Below are 19,480 nucleotides of genomic sequence, written 5' to 3'. Positions count from 1 at the left end.
ACCAAGGCTTGTGGCCTCGCACCGATGCCGTAAGCCCCCGAACCGCCTGGGCAGGCTTCCTGGCCTGTTTCGCAGGTGCGAACATGAGCACTGTTGGCATTAACAAGGCATCCGGCCACCTGGTTCTTTGAGCCCCAGCAGTAGGAGCGGTCCAGACCGTGGGACCAGGCCTCCTTGGCTGGATGCAGACACTCACGTCTGCTTGCTGGAAGGCGCTGAGGCTCCGAGGCCTCCGGGCTCCTGCTTCCCCACGGCCTTTGCCACCGCCACCCCCTGGGGCCGCCTTCAGAATTAAAACCCTCACCTCCAGGCTGCTTGCCCCCCTCTCCCGGGGGACATTTGTGTCTCCCACCTGAGCCGCCGGCCCCTGCAGAAGTCAAAGGCAAATGGCAGCTAGACTTTGAGGTGTTGCAAAGTACAGGCGTCAGGGGTGGGCAAACTTTTTGACTCGAGGGCCACAATGGGTTCTTAAACTGGACCGGAGGGCCGGAACAAAAGCATGGATGGAGTGTTTGTGTGAACTAATATAAATTCAAAGTAAAGGAGCGGAGGGGAGAGCAAGAGAACCGGATAGAACAGCCGGAACCGGCCCGCGGGCCGTAGTTTGCCCACGGCTGCAGTTCCTGGGGTTTTCTCTCCGGCCGCTTGGCCAGGGCCTGACAGGCAGCGGAGAATACCGTCCCAGCCAGTCCCATGGGAGCCGAGAAAATGCTGTAGAATCCATCTAGGGCAGTGGTCGGCAAACCGCGGCTCGCGAGCCACATGTGGCTCTTTGGCCCCTTGAGGGTGGCTCTTCCACAAAATACCACGGCCTGGGCGAGTCTATTTTGAAGAAGCGGCGTTAGAAGAAGTTTAAGTTTAAAAAATGTGGCTCTCAAAAGAAATGTCCATCGTTGTCCTGTTGATATTTGGCTCTGTGGACTCATGAGTTTGCCCACCACGGGTCTAGGCCCCAGGCCTGGGGGCGGAGCGGGTAGGGTAGCCCAGAATGGCGAACTGGTCGTGATCTCCCGTCCTCATTCTTTCAGCTCTAGAACTCGGGCCTGGTTTGGCAGAGAGTGGCTGATGAGAGTGGGCGTGGAGAGGGGACAGTAATAATAGTAACACGGTAGTTATTCTAAAGCACACACGGATTGAGAACAGACACTCTGCCACACACGGAGCTTCCGGCTTCGGTGTCCGCCCTCCATGGGAATCGAGACTTGGGAGGAGCCGGGCCGGTCCAGCTGGGGTTGCCCTGAGATTCAGCAGGGCGTCTGCCGGGATCAGCCCTCCTCACTGTGAGACCCAACCAGCCTTAGAAGGATGAGGCAGGCCTGCCTCTGGAGACCCCAGGGCTTCCATGGCTGACGCCTGGGACCCACACTTTGCTCACTAACTCCGATTCACCAGTTAAAATCAGCTAGGCACTTCACGAGCAGCTCTTGGGGCAGAGGGGACTTGGGCTGAGGATACTGACAGGGAGGCAGGCGTCAGGGAAAGAGAGGGCATCTCAGGAGGGAGGGTCAGCAGGGGTCAATGCTGGAGGGGAGGTGGGGGCTTGTGTCTGGAATAGGGTTGGGTTTGGTGTTAAACTGGAAGGTAAGGGGGGCAAGGGCGTCTGGGGTCCTGTTGTCAAGGCCTTTGGGACAGATCCGTGCTCACCCTACAAGACCTTGTCCTCCTCGTGACGGCGTTTAAGGAGGAGACGGCAGGGAGCGCTGAGCTCGTTCCCTTTGGGAATTGGGAACCGTGCTGATGTTGGAAGGACGCGGAGGAGGGGAATGAAGTCTTCATTTGGACTCCGTGCGGGTTGGAATGCTCGACGACAGCAGGTGCTCTGGCTCCGGTGTGAGCAGGTGGGGCCGTGGGGGATGCAGCCGTTGTTGGGGGGCGAGGGGGGGCAATGACGTGTAGGTTGATGGGTGCTACCTAGTCCAGGTTTTGTGTGAGTGCTAGAGCCTGGGTGGGTAACGTGGCGCCCCCGTGGAGAGTTCCTCCTACGGCAGGCCCTGCCCCCTTGGGGTGACTGTCTGGGCCGATGGCACCACCTCATGGTCAGCGCGGGAACTGTCTGACCAAACGGTGGACTCTCCTCTCTCCCTGACTCCAGGGCCTGGGGCACTAATATTGGGTCTCCTGCCTTCTCCTCGATTTCCTCAGCCAATCAGTCCATGTGATGTAGGCAAACTTCTCACACCCACACAGTGTAATCGCCCATCAGGGAAACCCCTGTCCAACTTGTTTGCTTTCCCCCCCCCCCCATTCTTTGCTACCTTCCCCTGTGAGCCCCCAGTCTACCCTCCTCACGGCTCCCTCGCATCACGCCTGTGTGGAGGGAATGAGAAAAGGCATCGCTGTGAAATTGGAAGAGACAAAATCGCACACGGCTGTGACGGGCTCCAGGCTTCGTGAAGGCCGGGGTCTCTCCCTCGGAAGCCCCATCTTTCCCCTCTGTCTCCTCTCATTACACCGGCGGGTTCATGAAATGGAGTTCAGGAGGAAGGGGGTCCCTTCAGCGTGGGAGCTGATTTGTCAGGGCGCAACACAATCGCCTCCTACCGGCGCTGACGGTGCGGGTCCAGGGCGTGGCCAGCATTCTGCGTGAGGAAGGCCTCTGTGGGCTGGGCCCTTGGGGAGCCTCGATGTTGCTCATCGGAGGGAGCTCTGTTCTGAGTTTCCCCAAAGGACCGGCTCCCCGCGTCGGGGAGCGCACCACTTCTGTGAATGGACCCCTTCCTCTGTGTCAGGGACTGATAGTCAGACGGTACCCCTGGCCCGATTGAGAACAGGGAAGATGAGGAAGGTTTGTAAAAGCCCCAGGGGAAGGGAGCGTCTCCTCCACATACTTCCATTTGCCGGAGAGAGCGTAGCAGCTGCAGTCACTGGCACCTGCTGTGGGCTGAGTTGTGTCTGTGCTTGCTCTGAGGCCGGCCCAGCTCTCCAGAAGGCCCCCCCACCCTGCTCCCTGGGCCCTAAGTCTTGTTTCCTCACCGTGTGCAGAAGTCCACCGAGTGGAAGTCCAGCAGGGAGAGGTCCCGGGCGGGGCTGCCTGGTCCCCATGGTGGCGGAGGTGGGGGTGGGGGTGGGGGGTGGTTAGGGGTAGGGAGACCCGGGTGGAGCCCAGGGGTGGGCCACGTGGTGTAGGAATGCGATGCAGCTCTCTGCCAGGTTCAGATTTGATCGGAGAACTGTTGGATTTCAAGTGGATGAAGGAAGAGCCTTCTTGTGGGGGCAGTTTTCCCGATTTTGGAAATCTTCCACGAAATCACCAAATCTATGGATGTGATTTAACCGGCCGTGTGGAGGGAACTGTCTGACCAAATCTTTGTGGACTCCAATCTTAGTTTTGTTTTTTGTTTTTCGACCTCAATCTTAGTGTTTTTTTTCCTTCTGAGAAGTTCTAATTATTTGTAAAGGTTGAGATTTCATGACTTCTGTCCTTTAAAAAAAAAAAAATCTCCCAAAGATCAAAGAGAACATTTATTTTTTTTAAAAACAAAAACAGAGTAAAATTCATCCTATCTGGAATTTGCCACATGGGACCATTGGAACCACTTATAAATCTAAGATTTTTCATGGGGTGTTAGTAATCTCATTTTTCTTATTATCTTGAAACAGTTTTCATTTTGTCATCCTAGGAATTATTTCGTTATTCATCAATTATTGCCAATTATGCTAAGACATTAAAATAATAAGAAATGGAGGAATGCTGGAGAATCCTTTATTTTTCTCATTACGTTGCTGAGAGTATCAGGGTGTCTTTCGGGAAGGTGTAAAAGGAGACACAGGGCCTGGCGCAGTGGGTGAGCATTGACCTATGAACCAGGAGGTCACAGTTCGATTCCCAGTCAGAGACATGCCTGGGTTGCAAGTTTGATCCCCAGTAGGGGGCGTGCAGGAGGCAGCTGATCAATGGTTCTCATCCATGATGTTTCTGTCTTCCTCTTCCTTTAAAAAAAAGAAGACACAGGACACCATCTTTGTAGTGTTAGTCTTGCTTTCATTGCAGACAGCTGAGAAGATAGACATTTTTATTTCCTGCACAAAATGGAAAAGAAGAAAAGTGACACAGGAAAATGTTTGACTGTCGGTAGATAAGTCAGAGGAGGCAGCGGCGATGCTGACTCTGAAGAGAAGAGTAAAATGGATTTCATAAGTCAAGTCTCAGGCTGAATTTTCTCAAGGACTCCAGAATGGATGAATAAACAACATATTTCTGGGGAGAAAAAGGAAGTAGGATTTTCTCATCCAGTTCAACAGAAAGGATTTTATCCGTTACTATTTTACAACAGCAACCTGGATCGTCCTGCTTTGCGGAAGGAATGGGGCCAGTGGTCTTTTAGCTCAGATGCAGTCAGATGTGCTTACACAGGCGATCAGAAGGAAACAGGTGATATGGAAATGAAAAGAAAATGACCAGGCTAATCACTCTGACTGGTGTTTATGAATTAAAAAATGAAAGTGCTCTGCAATTATGGAGAAAAGATGACCGCCTTCTCTCTCACAACGTTAGGAGCCATCACAGGTTGCAGAAGTAACTGGTTTTACGACGCAAGTGGGCGAAGAGCCAGAACTAATGATCAGCTAGAGCTTGATAGCGATTTACCTGAAATCTGGAATCCGTGTTTATGGGATGGCTCTGTCCCAGGTTCACCCATGACAACTGGTGAACAGTCAGTTGCATTCAGAGAACATTGCCCATTTGGGGTTTGCATACCTTCAAAGCCCGGGAAATATGCCATGAGAATTCGCTATGTTTAAATTATTAACTTTTCTAATAAGGTTTTAAAAATATCCCTTTATCCTATAAATTATTCATAAAAACGAAAAAGGCTCCTTTGGAGCCTGATGGTAAACGATGATGATCCTTTTTTCTAGTGTGCTGGGGCCTAAGGTTACATTAAAACAAAAACCCAGTAACCCCTTCAGGAGGATCAGTGGAGAAGTCTCCAGCCATTCCCAGCCCTTTCCCCACCCACCTTCCTCAGCATTAAGTGTAGATAATTTTTTTTTAATCCTCATCCTAGGATATGTTTATTGATGAGAGAGAGAGAGAGAGAGAGAGAGAGAGAGAGAGAGAGAGAGAGAGAGAGAGAGAGAAGCATTATTCGGTTGTCTTTTATACACGCCCCTGACCGGGAATTGAACTGGCAACCTTTGGGTCTAAACTTTAGACTCTGAAGGATGAAACTCCAACCAACTGAGCCACTCAGCCTGGGCAGATGATTGCTGTAAAGTCTGAATGAGAGACATCATCATAACCTCTCTGTTTATTCTCCCCTCAAGTGGTGCTTGGTGCTTCTCAACATTCAGTGGGGAAACAAATTACTGGACAGGACACATGACATGGATACTGTGTTTGGTGTGTGATACATGGGACTTTTAAGGTTAATTTTGACCATCTAAGATTTTCACTTTGAAGACTTTAGAACTTAACTATTAAGTCTGTTGGGGCTGCTATCACCGGATATCATTGACTGGGTGTCTCAGACAACAAACATTTATGTCTCACAGTTCTGGAGGCTGGAAGTTGGAGATCAGGATGCTGGTTAGCATGGTCGGGCTCTTGGTGAAGTCCTGCTTCCTGGTTACGTAGTCACATCACCTTCCTTGGTGCGTGCATGAAGAGAGAGGGGGAGTGAGGGAATCTTGTGTTGCCTCCTTTTTTTATAAGGGCACTAATCCCATCACAAGGGCCCCACCCTCATAATCTATAATTATCTCCCAAAGACCCACCTTGAAATACCATCACATTGGGGTTAGGTTTTCAAATATGAATTTTGGGTGGGGACACATTCAGTCTTATTCATTCACAAGTGTCAAGTGTGTGTGTGTGTGTGTGTACATGTACTTTTTCTCGCTAAGACCTTAAAACCTTGAGAAAGGCAGAAGAACTGAGGAGAAAGAAAAGTAAAAGAGAGAAACCAAAAAGATTTCAGAGGAAAGAAATAGAAAAGAAAAAAGATCCTATCTAATAAAAAAGTAATATGCAAATTGACCGTACCTCTGCTACACCCACAAACCACACCCACCAGCCAATCAGGAGCGAGTATGCAAATTAACCCAACCAACATGGCTGCGGCCACAGAGAGAGCAGGAGGCTTGGGTTTCCCCAGCAATGGAGGAAGTCAAGCTTTACGCCTGCCCTGGCCTGCCTTGGCCTCTGCTTAAGGCTACAAAGTTTCAATTATAGAAGATAAATAAATTCCAACAAAAATGGCGGCAGCCACGGAGCTGGAGAGAGCAGGAGGCTTGAGTTGCCCCTGGTGATCGAGGAAGCCAAGTTTCCACAGCCCTGGCCTGCCTTGGCCTCAGCTGAAGGCTACAAAGTTTCAATTATAGAAGATAAATAAATCCCAACAGAAATGGCTGCCCTCACGGAGCGAGCAGGAGGCTTGGCTCCACTCCAGGCTACAAATTTCAATTGTAGAAGATAAATAAATCCCAACAAAAATGGCTGTGGCCACGGAGAAAGCAGGAGGCTTGGCTCCGCTCCAGGCTACAAAGTTTCAATTATAGAAGATAAATAAATCCCAGATACCAGGGCATCCACTTGGGTCACCATTGGGTGTGGCCAGCCTGCAAACCACCACAGGCCCCTCACCCAGGCTGCCCCACACCCCAAGGGAACCCCCACCCTGATCTGGGACACCCTTCAGGGCAAACCAGCCGGCCCCCACCCATGTACCAGGTCTCTATCCTATTTAATAAAAGAATAATATGCAAATTGACCATCACTCCAACACACAAGATGGCTGTCCCCATGTGGTCAAAGATGACTGACCCCATGTGGACACAAGATGGCCACCACAAGATGGCCAGCAGGGGAGAGCAGTTGGGAGGGACCAGGTCTGCAAGGGAGGGCAGTTGTGGGAGATCAGGCCAGCAGGGGAGGGCAGTTGGGAGGGACCAGGCCTGCAAGGGAGGGCAGTTTGGGGCAATCAAGCCTGCAGGGGAGGGCAGTTAGGGGTGACCAGGCTGGCAGAGGAGGGAAGTTGGGGGTGACTGGGCCTGCAGGGAAGGGCAGTTGGGGGGGACCCAGGCCTGCAGGGGAGGGCAGTTAAGGGCAAACAGGCTGGCAGGGGAGCAGTTAGGCATCAATCAGGCTGGCAGGGGAGTGGTTAGGGGGTGATCAGGCTGGCAGGCAGAAGTGGTTAGGGGCAATCAGGACGACAGGCAGGCAAGCAGTTGGAAACCAGCAGTCCTGGATTGTGAGAGGGATGTCCGACTCTCCGTTTAGGCCCGATCCAGGTAGGATCGGATATCCCTCGAGGGGTCCCAGATTGGAGAGGGTGCAGGCTGGGCTGAGGGACACACACCCCCGTGCACGAATTTCGTGCACCGGGCCTCTAGTAAGATTATAATCTAAAAGAAAGCCCAAGAATATTTTCTGATTCTTCTTACTTTTGGCAAGGTTACAAACAAAAACAAGTGGGTACCAAGATAAATTAGGCACATAAAACTAAAACAAGAAGCTAGTGATTGATGAAGAAAAGAATATATAAAAAGAACACAGCCCCCTCTCAGGGGAAGGCAGAGGCTGGCCCGAAGGGGAGACCTTGTGAGCAGAATGGGGGTGCCCTCGCCGAGCCATGACCTTCCCTGTGGGCCTGACTGCTGGTGGGTATTTAGGAGAGATGTGAAAGAGGACGCTGCTGTCCCTTGATGTCAGTTAGCTGATGGCGGAGATGAGGAAGGGCAAGAAGAGCTAATCTCGGGAATGTGTGTGGGACACAGTTTTTGGTGGGTGGGGAGGGTAGGGGCTTTGGGTCTAGATGTCATGGGGTTCAAATCTCAGGCTTGATAGCTATCTCAGAATAGCTGTGTGATGGGGGCCTGGTTACTCAGCCTCTCTGAGCCCTAGTCTGCCCAACCTAAGTCTGGGGACAATGCCATGTACTTCATAGGAAGTAAGTCAGGTAGTGTGTCAAAATGCTTCGCTCCACGCTTGGCATCTGCAGACGCTGAACAGCCATTCTTTCCCCCAGTGATTACAGAGGGGGTGTGGCTGTGGCCATGCTCTGGCCCACAGTCAAATGTGAGCAAGAACCGTGACCTGCTGTTGCTTTGGGCATCGGCCGGTGCTCAGGGGGCAGGGAATGCTTGGCGAGCTGCCTCCTCCCTCACCTTGGTGGTGGGGGCGGGGGGGTGGTGGGCTGCTTCTGGGGAAGCTGTGAGGGTCAGAACTGGGCACTGGTTGGCCGGCAGGCTCCTGTGTGCCAGTCGCTACCCCATTGGCTTTTTGAAACGGCCTTAATGGACTGCGGAGTAGAAAGAGAAATATCTTCCCTTCGCCTGTGTGTCGTCCAAATGGTATTTTTAAAGGTTTATTTTTGTGCGTGCACAGCGTTCCCGAATAACGTTTCCATAAGCACGGGCAAAGATAAACCTCGCGCGGTGCTCTGAATCTGCTAGGGCACATGCGGAGCGTGGCCGCGGGGGCCCCGCCCTGGGCCCCGCCTTGGGCCCCGTCAGTCCCGTTCGTCCCGGGCCGAGTCTCCATAGGAGGCATTGGAAGAGCTGGCTTGCTGACCAGAACCGGCTGGACACAGGCCGTGGCAGTGCCCTCTGGCGGGTCACCCCTCCCCCTGTCCCGCTGATGGCATCCGTGTCCACGGAGCCCCAAGGTGGGCAGTGTTTGGTTCTTACGGGGCTGCCCCGTGGGCATCTCCATGTAGTTCCAAGTGGAACCCACACAGGCGCCTGAGGAATGCAGACGGCTGAGTGGCGGGTAGGACGGTGGCATTCTCGCGACTGGAGGCCAGCCTGCTCCACGCACACGTGGCCTGGCGACCCCGGTCGACATTCAGTCTGGAAGTCCCTGCCTTGAGCGAAGGAGCTTTTCAGGGTTCACAAGAGCCAAGGCCTTTCTGGAATTTTCTCTTAAAGACCCACTGCAGAACCCTGCTTTACCTTCTGCTGGGTGGCTTGTAATTGACAACCCGCAGGCTTTCTCTTCTAACCCAAACCGCCACCCTGGTGGGTGGGCGAGGCGGAGCCATGAGCACAGAAGTGCGCTGCAGATGACTTTGAAACGGCCCAAATTCCTTTCATTTCTGTTGTTTTTACGGGGGGTGGGGGGGGCGGGGAAAGAGTCATCGGGGCAGGGGAACAAGTCCCCGATGGGGAGTGGTACTTAGGGTTTACAGAAATGCACACGTTGTTGATAAAACAGGAACGGTTGGAGAGGTTTGTAAGAGTCTAAAACCCTGCACAGCCCTTCAGAATGTGAAGCAGCAGGAAACGGGGATATTTTTAAAGCAAGTATTTATAAAAGTAATTGGGTCCTCTTGATGTGGAATACGGAGGGAGAAAAACTGCTAAGGAAGCTATATTGGACTTGACATGAAAGCGAGGCATGTAATTTGGGAGCCGAACGCGGGGCGAGGAGCGTGGACACACAGTACCTGCGGGCGCTCTCGTCCCCGGAGCCGCAGACAGGGACAGACGCGCCGCCCCCCCAGCGCCCGGCGGGACTGCGGCGCTGCCAGGCCTGCGGGCGGTGCCCAGGTATGCCGGCTCCTTCCTGAAACCCCGGTTTAAAACTCCACGGCCCTCGCAAGCTGATTACATGCAGACGGGACAGAAAACACACGTCTCCTCCGAGAACGCTTTGGTTAAAATTAAAAAATGCGGCAGAGGCCGTGCCAATAATTTACTCGAGGATATCTGAACCAGATGCTGCTAGCCCGTAATTCTGAGTAATTTGCCAAAATTATGTATTTACTCTAATCCCAGAGAGAAAGTTAAAATATGCATGACTTTTGTTATTTGTGATGCAAAATAAAAAAAAGAAGCCGATGTGACTTCAGCGGATCCTGGAGGACACGCGGGATGTCTGCTGACTACTGCCTGACCTGAACTGTCGGAAACGGGTCCTCAAACACCCAGTGGCCTGGGCGGCCAGGCAAACCTTTTGGGGTAGGACGCTAATTCGTGAGAGGACGCCCTTGCACGATGGCGGTGTTTCTCTCAGTGGCAGATCCCAGTTCCCTAGTGGCTCCGGGTCATGGGCACGTCGTCTTGTTTCTGTGATGCCAAACATCTGGATGGAAATGGAAAGAAGAAAATTCGGCCAGCTGTCTGGATTTCTGTTCCCTGCGAAGCCACGCTGTCGAGGAGGGGGGTGGCTGGTCAGTCGACCACATTTTGTTGTTCTTGTTTAGAGAGTTCGCGTCGCCGTGGACAGGGGTGGCGGCGGCGAGCACGCGGGCTCTGCCGTCGGCCCGTCTGGGTTCAGATCCTGGACGTTGCCACCCGCTGTCTCTGGGGTGGTCACGGAGGTTCTGTGCTGCTTTTTCTCATCTGTGAAATGGGCGTAATGAGAGCATCGGCTGCTGTGAGTTGAGACAAGGACTTAGTACGGTATCTGAACGCAGTGAATGCCCTCAATAAGGTTACCCATCTTCATTCTTCACGGGATTTGAGACCCAGGGAGGGCAGTCCTGGAATTTATTCCTTTTGTCCTTTTTTTTTTTTTTTTAAAAAAAAAGTCCTTTGTTAAAAATGTTTTTATTCATTTTTTTTTTTTTTTTTTTTAGAGAGAGAGAGAAAGAGAGGAGATATGAGAGAAACATCCATGATTGCCTCCCATCCCCACCCCGACTGGGGACTAAATCTGCACCTAGGCAGGTGCCCTGACTGGGAATCGAACCGACAACCTTTTGGTGCCCAGGATGGCGCTCCAACCATTGAGCAACACCAGCCAGGGAGCCTTCTGTCCCTTTGACAAATGAGAAGTATCACCTGGAAGGGGAGGTAGATGTTTTTATTGTGGTAAAATATATAAAACACAACATTTCCCATTTTAACCATTTTTAAGGGTGTCGTTCAGCGGCATGAAGTACATTCACAGTGTGCGACCATCACCCCCATCCAGCCACAGAGGATCGTTGAGTTTTGTTACAGAAATAATCTCTAGAACGCGTGGCCGGCTGTCCACCCCGCCGTCTGGCCCACGTCCTGCACCTGAACGCACGGGGCCTGGCTCTGCTCCTTCTCGGCTCCAGACGTGGCTCTGGACCCCTCCTACAACGCACATCGGGTCTGTGCTAGCCCTCCAGGGTCCTGCCAGTGTCCCGCCTCATGTACCATCCTACGGGTAACGCCTGGCCTCACCAGCATGGCATTCAGGCATTTAACACTTCACACCCGCCCGGCCGGCGTGGCTCAGGGGTTGTGTGTCGACCTATGAACCAGGAGGTCACAGTTCGATTCCCGGTCAGGGCACACGCCTAGGTTGGGGGCTTGATCCCCAGTGTGGGGTGGGCAGGAGGCAGCCTACCTATGATTCTCTCATCAGTGATGTTTCTCTCCCTCTCTCCCTCTCCCTTCCTCTCTGAAATAAAAACAACAACAAACAAACAAAACAAAAACGATGACTTCACGCTCGATGGCGCAGAACTTGGCACATGGTCCCCACAAGTGTCGGGAGGTTCAGCGATCACGTTCCCTTTTACAGCGGGAAGTGGGGTCAGCTCCGGCCTGGGATGGCACCCCTCTTGTGACTGGGTGCTTTGTGGGGTCTGTCTATGGAACGCAGTTTGAGGGGCACCGGGAGCCGGGTAGCATTCTCTGCGTCCAGACTTGTGCCCGTGATGGGTCCTTGCGTGTCCATGTGCCGCCAAAGAGTCGGGCCCAGGGAGACCTGAGTGCCAGCCCTGCCCCCGCCCCTCGCATGTGGTGGGGCCGCCCCTCGGCCCCTCATCTCTGAAACGAGGAGGTTGGGCCTTGATGGTCTCCCCGGGGGCTGGTGAAGCCTGGGAGGAGAAGGGGTGCTGGCTTGCTCAGAGGGGGACAGACATGGTCCGAGGGGGCTGGGGCCCCCTTACCGCTTTGTTTGGGATGCCGACTGGCTTCTGGCACCTGCTCACATTCAGAAAACGAGCAGCCGGGGCCTGGGGCAAAGCAGACGCGATCAGGTGTCTGTGGTGGAGGGTGGCTTTGGTCCCCAGCGACACTTGCTTGTCCATTCAACCTCCCCGCGCCCCCCGCCCCGCCCCGCTCTAAAGATGGGCCCGCCTGCTGCTCTGCATGGCCCGCTCTCCCCGCTCTCCCTCCGGGCCTGTTCTGATCCGCACTTTCCCTCCTGGGGGAACCGAGCCTTCCTCCTGGCTGCCTGCACTTTCTCTCCAGGTCTCACCCCGCTCGCCTGGCTTCGAAAGTGGCCCCGGAGCTCTTTGGCTGCGCGGACGGGACAGGGCCCTCCTGGGTGGGGGGTGACTTCGGGTTACAGAAGCCTGTGGACAGCCTGCCTGTGGTGCCTGGCTGTCGTAGGGGTGAGTCTTGCTCTCTCCTGAGCTGCCCTGGGGAAGGCGTCGCGGGTCTGAGCGGGGGAAGGTGCACACGCTTCGCTGCGGGACGTGTGTGTGTGTGTGTGTGTGTGTGTGTGTGTGTGTGTGCGCGCGCACGGTCGGAGGGGAAGGACAGAGTCGGGGTAGGCAAGGAGGACCCGCTCGCCAGGAAGTCTCCGCCAGGCCTTGCTTTTCTGCCTCTTGCCTGGTTCTGAGAAAGGCTCCCGAAGTGGGACGCCTTCCCGTGGGGTCAGGTACAGTACGTGAGAGGGACAGGCGTGCACGTGCGGCCACGGTCACGGTCCCGGCCGGAAAAGCCCCGCTCAGGAGCATGCCGTGAACTCGTGCGGCCCATCGGAGAGGGGGCGTGGTGACCAGGCCGGGCGCCGGGGCTCCGCTTGGCAGCGCTGCCATGCCGCCCTGGGCAGCAGCAGGGAGGATGCAATAAGCGAGCTTTTCTCCTGCGGAGTCGGAGGAATGTAGGCAAGGCCAGTGCCGGCCAGAAGGAGGGGCCGCTGGCAGTCCTGCCGCTGCCGGCCACAGCCCCGCTTGCTGCCAGCTTGTCAGCACCTGGGACTGAGCCGCTCTGTCCTCGGGGCTCTGTGGGCGCAGGGGAGACAGCGGGGGCGGCCGCGGCCACTGTGAGGCGGGCGCAGGGCTGGCTCCAGGAGGCTGGTTAATTCCGTGAGGGTTTAGGCCAGGTTGCCCATGGGAAAACACAAGTGCTTGGGCGATGGCCGCGGCCAGGCTCCTCACGGGGCTCGTCCACCCATTGCACACAGGCATGGCCCTGGCATGTGCAGACGCACGCATGTGCCCCCTGCACATACTCATGGGCACACGTGTCCACATACACGGGCACATGTGCATGCACACTCGTGCACACACCACCCATGCACATGCATATGCACACATGGACGCACACTCATGCACACACCACACATGCATGAGCACACACACGTGGATGCACACTTGTGCACATATCGCACACACATGAGCACACTCACACATGTGGATGCACACTCATGCACACATCGCACATGCACGAGCACACGCACATGTGGATGCACACTCATGCACACGTTGCACACCCGCGGACATGCACCACGCAGCTTCTCTATCCAGCAGGCGAATGCAAAAGTCGAACAACCCCCTATTTATAGAAACGACAAAGCGAGCAGAAATTAGTAAAATAAACGGCAACCTAAGATCTCCTACTTTTCTCTGTGGCTGCTCACCATAACTGTCCTCTCTCCCCTTCTCCATTTCCCACTCTGCTCCCTCCTTTCACTCACTTTGGCTCTGAAAGCTGCCCTGGGTCTAACTAGTATTTCCTTTCTTTTAGTAGGTCTGTTGGGGTGACACTGGTTAATAACATATGTAGGTTGCAGATGTCCAGTCCTATGACACATGACCGCATTTTGCATTGTGTGTTCACCGCCCAGAGTCCAGTCTCCTTCGTCGCCCTGTGTCTTGACCCGCTCCTGCCTCCCCCAGCCCCTGAGGCTCGTTCTCGGCTCCCTCACTTGAAAGCTCTCACTGGCTCTCTCTGGACGCGGGGTCACCTCATGGCCTCTGGAGCCAGGCTGTCTGGCTCAGAGTTCCACCTCTGACACTCTTGGCTGTGGGACTGAGCGAGCCACCTATCTCTCTGTGCCTCAGTCTCCTTGTCTGCAAACCGGGGTTAATAACAGCAGTGAGCCAGGGCCTGGCCCAGGCTGAGTGTCCCATCAGCACTGATGAGACTAGTTCCCTCCGGCCCTGCCTTGTCCGGCGGTGCAGCTCCTTGGCCTTTACCCTCTTGCCCCCAGCGACGCGAGGGTCTGTGCTTTGGGGAACAGCCGTCTTTCTTTTCCCTGTGAGCTGGAGGAGCAGGAGCCGGTAAGACGGGACCCAGGCCTCATGGTGAGTCCTTCCTCTGACCCATCGGTGTCGCCTACCTGCCTGCCTGCTCTGTCTTCACCCTGTCGGGCTCGTTCGGATTATTCCTAGTTTGCTTCACACGGTTCCTTAGCAACCCTCGCCAATAAAGAATTAGGTACCAAAATACTTTCGTTAGAATTCCAAGCATCTTATTAAAAACCATTTCTTTAACAAATAATTACTTCAATTTCCCCCTTCTTTCAAAAACAATGCAGATTTATTATAAAACTAGAGGCCCGGTGCATGAAATTCATGCATGGGGGTGGGGTTGGGGTCCCTCAGCCCAGCCTGCACCCTCTCTCAATCCAGGACCCCTCGGGGGATGTCAGACTGCCAGTTTAGGCCCGATCCCGCAGGCCTGATGCCTGCCTGATCACCCCTAACCACTCACCTGCCTGCCTAATCACCCCTAACCACTCTGCCTGCCTGCCTGATCGCCCCTAACCACGTGCCTGCCTGTCTCATCACTCCTAACTGCTCACTTGCCTGCCTGATCACCTCTAACTGCTCACCTGCCTGCCTCCCTCATTGCCCCTAACCGCTCACCTGCCTGCCTGATCACCCCTAACCATTTGCCTGCCTGATCGCCCCCAACCACTCTGCCTGCCTGATCACCCCTAACCACTTGCATGCCTGCCTGATCGCCCCTAACTGCTCGCCTGCCTGCCTAATTGCCCCTAGCCGCCTCTGCCTCGGCCCCTGCTGCTGCGGCTTCGTCCGGAATGACGTCTGGAAGGTCATTTGGCTGTCCGGTCTAATTAGCATGTTATGCCTTTATTATTATAGATACTTAGAACACCCAGGTCATCAGAAAGAATAAGAATCACATCACCCTCTGCCAGCACCTTGGTGTACATTCTCCCGGATCAGACACACGTAGACGTACGCATTTCCACGGAAAGGGAATTTTTATACACATTCTTTTGGCAAACAGCCCCCTCCCGTTTCACAATGTTCACCTGCCCATAATGTTTTAAAATGCCTTAAAAAGAACATCACACTTCTGATCAGATGAAATGTGGCTTCTCCTGGGGACACAGTGTCAGTGGAGGGTGGCTCTGGGGTGGCAGGGAGCTGGAGCAGCACACCTGGGGTAGGGCTGCCCCGCCGGGCACCTGTGGGAGGGGCAGGGAGGATGCAGTCAGATGGGCGTGGAATAGCCATGGCCAGTTGCAAATCCCCCGTCTCTGAGCCTCAGTTTCCTCAGCTGTACAACGGGGATAAGTACACCTTGCAATGCTGTGTGCGGATTAGACTTCCGACACGCTGGGGCCCCACAGAGGACAAGGGTGGTCGTGGGGACAGTAGTAGCAGACGGCTAGGGAGGCCTCCCGCCTGTGTCCTCACGCTAGCGGCACCCCAGGCCACGCTGCAAGGCGCTGGGTCCACACGCAGGAGTCGCGCCTCTGCCTGAGCTGCCACGACTCCAGGTCCCCCGGGTGGGGAACGTTTCTCTATGGCAGGAGGTCCCTGCAGCTGCTGGAACAAAAGACCGCAAGCTGGGGGCTTCAGACAACACCAGTGCGTTACCTTGGCGTCGTGCGGGTTAGAAATCCGACCTGCGTGGCAGCAGGGCTGCGTCTACCTGGAGGCCTCCGAAGCAGAATGAGCTCCCGCTGTTCCGCCGCCCTCCATCCTTACGCCATCACCTCTCCGCCTCCCTCTTTCACCCTCATGGACCTTGCTGATGGCCTGGGCCCCCTGGATAATCCAGGCTGATCTCATTGGAGGTCAGCTCATTAACAGCCTTCATCCCCTTTGCCATGTACAGAGACATGGCCGCAGGTTCTGGGGGGCAGGAGGGCAGGTCTCCGGGGCCCCTCTGCCGCCCAGGGTAGCCATTGCCCTGCGCAGTTCTTTAGATCTGTTGCTGCTCCTGGTCTCAGGTGCAGAGGCAAACGCCCGAGAGGCTGAAATCATGTCTTGTTCGTACCTGACCAGCCTGTGACTTGATCTTCATACCTGGGCTCCCTGCAGGGGTAGGGGAGTTCCCCAGGTGAGGGCAGCTACGGGAGTTTCAAAGGAATCCATTGAAGGGTCCTTTTCCCAGACGCACCTGCCTGACGCACCTGCCCCGGAGCCCAGTGCTCCTCTCCTCCCCTTCCCGACGCTCTTCTCTCATTTCCCAGGGAAAGACTCAGGCCTCCCTCGCTGTGGGTGTCAGACAGGGACATTCCAATAGTGGGGTCGGGGGCGGGGGGAGCAGAATGCGAGATATCTGTAATACTATCAACAATAAAAATATATTTAAAAAATAATAACAAAGTAAAGGAGGCATTAAAAAATAAAAGATTATAGAAATTATGAGTATCCAGCCGTGGGCAAACTACGGCCCGCGGGCCAGATCCAGCTGTTCTATCCGGTTCTTTTGCTCTCCCCTCCACTCCTTTACTTTGAATTTATATTAGTTCACACAAACACTCCATCCATGCTTTTGTTTCGGCCCTCCGGTCCAGTTTAAGAACCCATTGTGGCCCTCGAGTCAAAAAGTTTGCCCACCCCTGGTATAGACACATTTCAATGAAAAAATTTTTTCCATGTTACAGAATCATTAACATTATTTATTGTTGGCAGGCATGTGAAAATTTAAAAAACGCTCAAGAGTTTTCAGGAAGAAAAGAGTAGTGGGGTTTGCGAAATCTTCATGCCTTCCCTCAGCCCGAGTGAGGCAGTTTTAATAAATTGTATTTATTTAACACGTACACACCAACATTTTTAATCCTATATAATAAAAGGCTAATATGCAAATTCACTGAACAGCGGAGCAACCAGTCGCTATGATGCGCACTGACCACCAGGGGGCAGACGCTCAATGCAGAGATGCCCCATGGTGGCCAGGCTCACAGGGAGTGGGCCTAAGCCAGTGGTCGGCAAACTCATTGGTCAACAGAGCCAAATATCAACAGTACAATGATTGAAATTTCTTTTGAGAGCCGAAAACTGACTTCTGTGCCTGGGCCATGAAGTTTCAATTGCACTGTACATGTGCGCCCGTATGTGGTATTTTGTGGAAGAGCCACACTCAAGGAGCCAAAGAGCCGCATGTGGCTCGCGAGCTGCAGTTTGCCGACCACTGGCCTAAGCCATCAGTCGGACATCCCCCGAGGGCACAGGCCAGGCTGAGGGACCCTCACCCTGAGTGCACGAATTTTGTGCACCGGGCCTCTAGCATATCAATAATAATTGTGTGCCAATAATAATCGCGCGGGTAGCTCAATCCAGAGGAAAAGATTTAAACGCTCAGAGTCTAACGGTTGCAGAAATTAAAAAGTAAACCAGCATTTGCGTTTATATGCATTTCCTGCATCGAATTATTGTAGGGTGATGAATAAAATACTTTCTACCATAAAAATTCCATTAGAATAAAATTCTGCAAGTAAAAGCAAGTAAGATTTCAAGGAGGAAAAATGTACTCTTCTCACTTATGAAGAAGATCTGGCTCGTGTGTTTTTAAAACAGCTGACAGTGGGTATCACATTTCCATGGCATTTAGATTCTGTGGGAAACATCCCGAAGACTGATGTCACAGCTTTATATGTATATAAAATGTCAATATTTACAATACAGTGGGAACAGCATCTTTTGTACTATTTCAACGTATGGTCACATTTTCAGAGGTCCACCAAAAATGGGCAAGGGCCTATACCAGGGGTGGGCAAACTTTTTGACTCGAGGGCCACAATGGGTTCTTAAACTGGACCGGAGGGCCGGAACAAAAGCATGGATGGAGTGTTTGTGTGAACTAATATAAATTCAAAGTAAAGGAGCGGAGGAGAGAGCAAGAGAACCCTCTGCTCTTTCGGCTCCGCGGGCCGGATAGAACAGCCAAACGGGCCGGATCCGGCCCGCGGGCCGTAGTTTGCCCACGGCTGGCCTATACAGTGCGTCAAAGTTCCGTTAGGCGTAGGACGAGGAGGCATTGGAGACCAGCTGCCCTGTGGCGCCATACATAGGTGATTAAAATATATTCCTATTTGAGGAGGGATTCATTTTTTATTTTAATTATGTATTTTTTAAAATATATTTTTATTTATTTCAGAGAGGGAAGGAGAGTGAAAGAGAGAGAGAAACATCAGTGATGAGAGAGAATCATTGATCATCTGCCTCTTGCACGCCCCCCACTGGGGATAGAGCCTGCAACCTGGGCATGTGCCCTGATCGGGAATCGAACTGTGACCTCCCAGTTCATAGGTCGATGCTCGACCACTGAGCCACTCCTCTGCTTTCCTCTGTCTCTTTTAGAATCGCATCACTGACCCATGAGCTGCTGGTGGAGGGGCTCTGGCCTCCGTGCCAGCTGTGTCCAGAGCAGGGTACCCATTGCGGCAGCTGCTCCTCCCCTTCCCTGTGCCCCCCCGAACCCCCCATGACTCCCGCCCCCTCCCTAACCTAGGCTCCGGCTGACAGTCCCCTGATGTCTCGTTTGCAGGAATGAGTCCATTTTTAGGAGTGATGAGTGGATGGAAAAATGTCACCAATCACTCATAACAGATGTCGCCAGAACTTAATTAGGACCAGGCAGTTTCAGCTCAGCGACCTGGCAGTGCTGAGGGAGGGTGCTTGGCCGCAGAGCACGGGCTCAGGCTCTGTGCAGGCAGGTCGCTCTGCAGGGTGGGGTGGGCAGAGGCATCAGATGTAGTTCCCACCCCCAGCGAAGTTGGAATGAAAACTGTAAACATTGCTGTGTGAACGTAAAACAGATAAGACATAAAAATTATATTCACACTCCTGCCCTCACCCCCTGTCCAGGTATCTCTCTGCATCTATACCTCACAGCACCTCTCCTTATATGTTACCAGAGGCCTGGTGCACAACATTCGTGCACTGGGGTGGGGGTGGGGGTGGATTCCCTCAGCCCGACCTGCGCCCTCTCGCAGTCCGGGACCCCTCAGGGGATGTCCGCCGGCCGTGGAGGTGGGAGAGGCTCCCACCACCTCCACTGCGCTCGCCAGCCATGAGCCCAGCTTCTGCCTGTGGGAAGGCACTGACCACCAGGGGGCAGCCTCTGCATTGAGCATCTGCCCCCTGGTGGTCATTGTGCATCATAGCGACCGGTCGTTCGGCTGTTCGGTTGATTTGCATATTAGCCTTTTATTGTACAGGACACCAGCTCTCTCTCTAGAGAATAGGGTGGATTTTGGACTCTCTCCTGGCTGCTCAGGCCTAGCCTCCTCCCTCTGCTGACGGGGACTGTGGTCCATTAAGGAGGGATGGGGTGAAGTATCGAGAACCTTGGGCTGGGGTTTTGGGGGGGTTTTGATGGGGAGTTAGTCAAGACTGAG

The 19,480-nt window shown here is 53.7% G+C and overlaps 1 protein-coding gene across 4 annotated transcripts in view; it reads left to right on the top strand.

Annotated features, from left to right (window-relative positions):
* Window positions 1–19,480, top strand: part of CPEB4 (cytoplasmic polyadenylation element binding protein 4) — a 354,407-nt gene that overhangs the window by 807 nt on the left and 334,120 nt on the right. The gene's annotated exons all lie outside the window — the stretch shown is intronic.

This window comes from Plecotus auritus (genome assembly GCF_963455305.1).
Source record: "Plecotus auritus genome assembly, chromosome: 6".
NCBI lineage: Eukaryota > Metazoa > Chordata > Mammalia > Chiroptera > Vespertilionidae > Plecotus > Plecotus auritus.
Note: the sequence above shows the minus strand (reverse complement) of the source record. Positions and strands in the feature narration are given on the sequence as shown.